Below are 8,304 nucleotides of genomic sequence, written 5' to 3' on the forward strand. Positions count from 1 at the left end.
CAGATTATCTACTCTCCTTCCCAGCTAAAAACGTGCTTCATTGATAATTCGCTCACTTTCCTCTTGGAGCCAGGAAACAATATCCTACAGAGAACACTATTGCTCTCAATTTTCTTTCAAATTCCAGATTTTCTCTATTTTGTACATACCGCACAGTTCATTAAGTAGATCTTATTTCTCTGGAGTAGACATGGGAATCCTCCCTGATCTTAGAGCAGTTGGAGGAGGTGGAAAATAGAAAGAATTGGTTTTCCTTTTGTTAGGATACTCTATAAATACAATTTCTTTCTTCTTGATTATAAGCACAGAAATATCAATTTGCCTTGTTAAATATTTATAGTTGAAAACCACGTAACAAGAAGCAAGTCTCTGAAATTGCTGCCTAGGAAATATGTCTTTGGTTTCCAATGTAACAATTTAATCTACTCTTCTGCTTCTCAGATCAGTCTTCCAGTTCAATGTTCCTGCACAAATTCACCTGGGATAATATAAACTTTTACTGCTACTGACTTTGGGGCTACAAAAAAGCTAGTCTCAGACTCTTGGCTTTAAGATCAATAGCGAAACATAAGTGGCTAACATTCCCATACAGAGCTAGAATTTATTTTCTATAGCTCTCCATAAATCAATAGTAATATAATGTCCATTCGGCTCATGCTGGGCCATAGTTTATGGTGAATAGTCATCCAGAATTTGACTAATATGTGAAACTATTTCTGTCCATCTGGTCCAACAGGCAATGCAGGCATATCAGAGCACAGCAACTCTTCCAACAGCTGTCTTTGTTCATAGTAAATCTTTGGTTAAAACCAAACAGATGTGGAGGGTGAGTTTCTCATGTACACCCTTTGCTGCATTATCAGCCCAAGACTAAGCATCCTACCTAGGTGCCTCAAGGAATCCCAAATTTTTGCTATATTTTTGCTGACTTGATTAAAGCCTATTGAAAAACATTTCTTTATTTCTGGGCTGTTTGAACCTTTGATAATGATTAACATTTGAAGGAAATAAAACTCTCAGTTAAATCCATGTGTACAAAAGCTAGGGACCTGATACTTCCTCTTGTTCACGCAGATGTTAATCAAGAGTTGATAAAAACGTAGCAGTGGAGACCTGGACTGATGTCCATGAGGAAACTCCTACACCCACAGCTCCTGCTGGGCTTAGGCTGTTGCAACTGTGGGACAGGCTCACTGCATGCTGGTGCATACTGGTGATCCAGTCCCTCAAAAAGAGAAGCAAGGTCTACTGGAGTTATATATCAGAGTAGTTAATGGAGGTTCCTCAAAGCAAAACAGGAGATAAGATTCAAAAAATGAGCAAACAGGGTTACGGTGCACCACAAAACTTTAACTTCCCTCCATACACCATTGCTCTTTATGAACTCCGGGCCTGTTACTTATGTTTCTTACATCAGTCCAGATCCTTCAGTCCACAGTCCTGGCCGCCCAAGCCAGTGAGCTCTCCAGCTCCACTGCGCACTCCTCTGCATAGGGCTGACCAGGTTCCATGTGCACGCTGCTGCCTCTTCCCCTTACTCCAGTCTCAAGCTTCCTCTTCCATTTGCCCGTGCCCCCCTCCAGCCCCTAGGGGTTTCTGGGAGTTGCAGTCCAAATCAACAGTCAGTACAGCTCTGCATCCTGCCCCCTGGTTCCTCCTGCTGTTACACATATTACATTCACGTTACGTTTGTTCAGGGACTTCTATGGGTCTTTGGAATATGTATAAAGCCAGGATGGATTGTAAAGCTTCAGTTAGGATATCTGTGGAGTATAAGCAAGCACTGAGCTGCTGTGGTCTCAGCTGACAGTGAAATGTGCCTTGAGAATGGTGAAGGGATAGAGGAATTTTGGCTGTGGTTCTCAAGACAATAAAGTATGAAAATAAAAATGATCACACCTTCTTAATATCCCATGATAAGATAATAAGGGAGTTGCTTGTAGTTATTAGCTGGTAATTTTAAAGTAAATGAAAGGGAGTAATTCTTTACATAGCATAGATTCAGTTTGTGAAATGCTCTGCCCCAGCAGACCATATCTGTGGATTATATAGTTGGCTGTAAAAAAGCATGAATAATATTTAATGACCAATATTAACATCTCTACTTATGGGCTAAGGAAAGGGTGACTACTCCTCACACTGCAGTATGTAAAATGATCATTTAGGAGTTGGAAAAAAATCCTTCCCTAACCCAGGATTGCACAGTTGGTGTCAGGAACTCCATCCTCTAAAGTGTTAAAAGTTGGATTTTGTACGTGATTCATAAATTTTAGGGCCAGAAGGGACCTTTAGATCATCTAGTCTAACTTCTGATATAATGCAAGCCACAACATTGCATCTCAATATCCCCACAGTGAACCCAATAACTTACACTTGACTAAAGCACATCTTCCAGAAAAGCAGCTCACCATGATGTAAAGATAGCAAAAAAAAAATTGTATATCTACTTAATAGTTTGTTCCAAAGGTGAATCACCCTCACTTTTAAAAACTTTCCTTATTGAAATTTCTGTCTTTTACTTTCCACTATTGGGTCTTCTTCTGCCTTTAAGGTGCTGATGGTCCAATCCAGAATGACAATTTTTCTATCTACTGATGTGATATGATATTTAATAGATCACGTCAAAACTAAGTTGATTTATTATTAATTGTTTTAATTGTAGTAGAACTCAAGTGCCCTAACTAGATGAGGTCCCCATTGTGCCTATGCAAAGTGAGAGATCCCCTGCCCCAAAAAGCTTGTAAGATTAAATGACCTGCCAAAGTCACAGGGCAGTTCCATGGTGGAACAAGGAACAAAAGTAGCTTTCATGACTCAGAAGCCCCCGCAAGCTTCATGCAGATAGATGGTGCCATGAGGTCCCTAGTACTGAGCAGTGTGGGACTCCCTTCTACCACCTAATAGACATTGATCTAGGATTTCCTAGAATCTAGGAAAACAGACTCTCTATCAGTTATGTTTCATTCTGTGGATCACTTAATAAAAGAACAGCAGGATCCTCTTGTGGACTGTCCGCACCTCCAGCACTGTCACTGCTATGTTCTCAATGTATCATTCTCCAGACCCCAGAAAAGAGGTAGGAATGACTTGTTAACATTGTTCACACAGTCTCCATTTCTTTAGATCATTTCCCTAATGTTGACCCTAGAAGTCAAATTCAAGGGACAAGATGTGAGTCGTGTTACATCTGCAAAGTGATTCTATTTCACAGTCTCTTTTCCTTAATGTGACTTGTAGGACATTGTCAAAACCATGGATACTTTTTTTCCACAAGCAAATGTGGGCAGGTGGAGGGGACCTGTCCTCTCCATTATTACCCATTAGCATATGTAAATGAACAGAAAGAGAGAGGTAAAAATGCTGCCCTCTTAATCTTGAGTTTAGTTTTTGCTTGCTTTTCCACTTCAAATGTATGTTCAGCTGAGAACCTACACATTTGCTAGATAACTCTCACACACTAGCAAGCCGGAACTAGCCTTAATCCTTCAATCAAAACTACAAGCATCCACCCCTTGACCTAAACAGAGTATGAGACTTTCAGCTAGGAGTAGCATCATGTTTTGTTTCTCTGTGAGAAGCCACTTCAGGATAAAACTACTCACTTATTTACTCATAAATTTATTACTCATTCCTATTCATCATGGATCACTCAGGAGAGCTGATGTATCATATATACAGGTGTCAAGGTTTTTCCGTGCTGCCTTCCAAAGTGTTCCAGCATGTTTCTTTGTTCAGTAGAATGGTAAATGCACGTAAGTTATAGTTACTATATAACATTAACCTTGGTCTTTAGCTGGGACAATTTGTACATGACAGACATGGAAGCATCCTCTCTCACTCTCAAAATCATTGTTACAGCAATTCCATGCAGCTCTATAGCTTGAATAAGAGATTAAGACCTTGCAGAATCAGAGCTACCATGAAATTCTTGGTGCATCCTCATTTGGAGACTATTGGAAATACTCAAATAAATAAATAATTTTCCATTTGCACTTCAATTTGGAAAATTCAGCCTATTTTTTTTTCTGCATCTCCCACACACACCTATGGTGACTTTGAACTTTCAGTAAGGGCTTGTGGCCATGCTTCATTGGGACCATTTTGCCTCATCAGAATGATCATTCTATTTGCCAAAGTGCTTGGCAGGCTGTGCCAAACTACTACTCCTCAGGGAAGCAGACATTCGCCCAGGAGACACCTCGAGCTCAAGGTTGCAGATGTCTGCCAATACCTTAATTAGCCTGGACAGATCACCGGTGTCACTACAACACAGTCAATTAGAGTGAAACCAAAATCTCAAGTGCCTAAAAGGAATTTTAGCCTCAACAGTTACAAACATTCAGTAGTTCTTTCAGACTCATTTCCTCTGCCTCAGATTGTCACCTTGGTTCCCAAGAGCCTAGTCAATTCTTATTCCCAAGAGCCTAGCCAATTCGTAGAGACCTTGCATTCAGGGTTCTACCTGGCCTATCTTCCAGCCTTGTTCTCAGGCTCCACTGGGCCTGCCATGTCCCTGCAATGCAGCACAGTCCTGCCAAGCCCGGTATTCTGCAGACTACCTTCTTGGATGAACGCCCCTTCCTCCAATCTGAAAAGAGCTAGCAGCAAGGCCAAGATTTCCTGATACTTCTCTAATCAGGCATGACTCGTGTATGTGTCTTTGTGCATGTATGCATGCATGCATGTGTGCTTGTATGTGCAGGTGCCAGCTTCTCCTGCCTGCCCATCCCCTACACCAGGGCTGTCCACCTTCTAAGCCCCCAGGAGCCACATGCCCTGGGGGCCACACTAGAAGGGGCTGCACCAGGTGTATTGTGCAGATGCTTCCCTCCACCCACCGCTACATCAGGTGCCCACATGCAGTCCTGATCCTCCCCCAGGTACAATCCTGAACCCATGCTCAGCACTCTGAACTGACACACTGTTTTACCCTCTAGGGCAAAGCCAGGAAGTGGCAGCTGGAGGAGGGAGGGGAAGTTGAGAGCTCATTGCAAACTGCAAAATCCACAGGTTTCTCCGGTAAAACGAGAAATCTGTGTTTCCTCCAGTAAAAGGTAAAATCCACTGTTTACTCCATCTTTCTGTGGAAAATGGAAAACCTGGATCCCTGGTTGTTATGACAAAACCAACATTACTGGTCTGTGCAACAGGACTCCACTGGTGAATTCTTACTTTCCTCCTCTTTAGGTTGGCCGAGTCAATAGATCTGGCCCATACATACAGCCACAGTGCAGGGCAAAGATGCAGCTCTAACTGGGACCTGAGGTAGACCATCAGCCCACATCCTAAAAACACAGACAAAAGTATGCCTACATGGTTATAAAAACTCAAAAGGCAGTTTCCTTCTCCCTGGCATGTTGATAATTACTTCTAGTATCTGTTGCTAGGTGAAAACAGCAAGATCTTGTCATAATGATTCTACATTTCCAGATTTCTCACTCTGCTTTCCCAGGTGTTGCAGCTACAGCTGTTTTGTTTCTTCACCTTCACTAACACTTTCTAAGGACACTTAATTTACTTTCTCAGTACTGTTATCTACCATCTACAAACACCTCTACTTAGAGTGCTTCATATCCTCTGGGTTCTGGTGAACGCTGGATAGATCAGTGTTACCAAAATAAGTGCATCTTATGAGATCTGTAAATAAATCTGTGTTGGTAGTCCTCATTGCTGTCCTGATGTAACCTTGCAGGTGCTGCATACTTGGACTAACTTGCCTGCTTTTGATAATGTGATTATTAACATCACCCAAGAGCTTGAAATTACTTAACTAGTTATTAACATTGTCAGTCTTGGCCCACTGCCTCCCAGAATGCAAACGGTACAAGTACTAGTTTGGGAAATACAGTCTTGATTCCAGATACATTTAGGCTTGGCTTTTGCAGGGCACAATGCCATCTCTGAATATAGCTCCATGGTCACCTAAATAGTTGCCATATTGACAGCAAATTGTACACGTGCAACATTTTGATTTTCTTTGTAAGGAACATCACAGACCCAACGTGCTATTATTAATCCTTCAGAAGACACATAGGGCCTTTTAGATAATTCCCCACTAATCTCTGTTTGACTTAGAATCATAGAAAAGAGGGACTGGAAGAAATCTCAGGAGGTCATCTAGTCCAGTGTTCCTCAACCCATGGAGGTTGCAAAAATATTTGAGACCCAAAAGCAGGCTGCAAAAATATTTGAAAGTGTTGTGAACAAGTCCCAGAAAAAAGCAGGAAAGCTTGGGTTTCCCCTTGCATACTGGCAGTATTCCAGCCTTCAAGGAGCTGCTTGGGGTGATTGGAAGAAGTGGGTGCACATGCATCTGCGCGTGCACACACACGTGGCCAGCATGCAGCTGGGCAGGGTTGTGGGAGCATCCCCAGCAGCTGAATGCAGGTAAGTGTATGGGGAGTGGGGGTTGGAGGTCCAGGGCTTGGGGACTGTCTAGGAGGGCTGCATGTGGGTCAGGGGTGTGTGGAGGGGATGGGTGTGTGAGGGGGGGTGGGTGCCTGCTGGCACTGGGGGAAGGCAACTGGGCACCGAGGCTGCAGTAGGACACGCCATGCGGAGGGAGGCATCTGCCCATCCAGTGGGTGAAGGCAGCAGGCGGTTCTTTGGGGCCAGCAGGAAGCTGCAGGACTGGGCCGGTAGCACCGGGACTGGTGCCCATACTCATAGAGGCGGGAGGCCAGGAAATGCAGCTTCAGAGGGTGGGAGGTAGTCAGAACCAGGCTGCAGGAGCCCCAGCCCAGGGGCTGTGGTCACAGACTTCCCTTCCTCCTCCCTTCAGCCCATGTTGGGGCTGTACAAGCTCCACTGCTGCCCACATGTACTGAAGCTGCTGCAGCCACTGCACTCTGGCTTGAGCGGTATGTGCAGTGGAGAGGCAGCTGGGGGCCCCCTCCATCAGGGCTTGTGGGAGACAGGGGGCTACAGGTTGGGAGTGATCGACACCAGCATGGTCCCAGGGACTGTGGGTCAGGAGTGATGGACATTAGCAGGGCCAGGGGGCTGTGGGTTGGCACTGGCCATCAATCTTTACAAATAGGTCCTGGTACAAAAAAGGTTGAGAACCACTGATGTTGTCCAACCCTGCTCAAGGCAGGACCATCCTATACAAGTGTTTTTCTAACCTGTTCTTTAAAACTTCCAGGGATGGAGATGCCACAACCTCTCCTGATAATCTTTCCCAGTGCTGAATCATGTTTACAGTTAGAAAGATCTTCTTAATGTCCAACCTAAATTTCCTTTGCCTCAGTTTAAGACCATTATTTCTTCCTCTGTCCCCTGCAGCCAGAGAAAAATGTCTAACACCAACCTTTGTATGGTGCTATGGTGTATTGCTCCAGGTATTTGAAGACTATTATCAATTCCTTCAGTTTTCTCTTCGCCAGACTAAGTAATCCCTATTCTTCCCACCTTTCCTGGTAAGGCACATTTCCCAGGTCTCTAATGATTTGTGTGGCTCTCCATTGGACTCTTTCTATTTGTTCACATCTTTCTTGAAGTGCAGCACCCAAGCTGGACACAATACTAAAGTTTATTCCAGGTCACACCAGCACTCGAGTTCATGTATAGTTCTCTTCTCTAGTGCTTTTTTGGTCTTCTGTGTTCTCTTAAGTTTCCACTCTAGGGCTTGTTCCTTACCATTAGCATCTTGTTTTTCTTAGTGTGGCCATTTCCTTTCTTTAACAGTAGCCTTGAGGGGTGTCTCATGCATTCTTCTGTCTAGTTTCTTGTCTATTTTCCATTCAGGCCATGGCTACACAGCATCCCTCTTGACCCTGGATCTACTGCCAACAAAAAAACACCCACCCACTCGTTCTTACCAGGGACTGGAAATTAGACAGAGCAGATGGCTTGGGAGCAATGACGAACAGCTTGAAACAGACCTGGCATCTCAACTAGCACTGCTTTCAGGCTTTCCTGAAACAAAGAGCCTAATCACAGACCTGGGGTGTCAACTCAGAACTACTATGTCTGATTGCTGGTCTCTGATGGGACTGATTAGGTCAGGGCGGGCAAAATACGGCCCGTGGGCCGCATCTGGCCCACCGGGCCATTCTATCTGGCACAGGGAGTCCCTAAAAAATTTAGGACATTAATATTTATTTGCCTCAGCTCCCTGTCAAAGCTGACAGGAGCCAGGGGCAGTAGGACCCAGAGGGGGCCCTCAGCAGGCTTGCAGACTTGAGCAGGCCAGCCCTGCCCACCCCAGCCAGTTCCCTGCTTTTCTGCCTCCACTCTGCTCGGCTCCTGGCTACGTCCCTGGACCACGGAGCACGGGACTGCACTGGTGCGGGGGCGGGGGAA

This window comes from Alligator sinensis, unplaced genomic scaffold (assembly GCF_000455745.1).
Source record: "Alligator sinensis unplaced genomic scaffold, ASM45574v1 scaffold3_1, whole genome shotgun sequence".
Lineage (NCBI taxonomy): Eukaryota > Metazoa > Chordata > Crocodylia > Alligatoridae > Alligator > Alligator sinensis.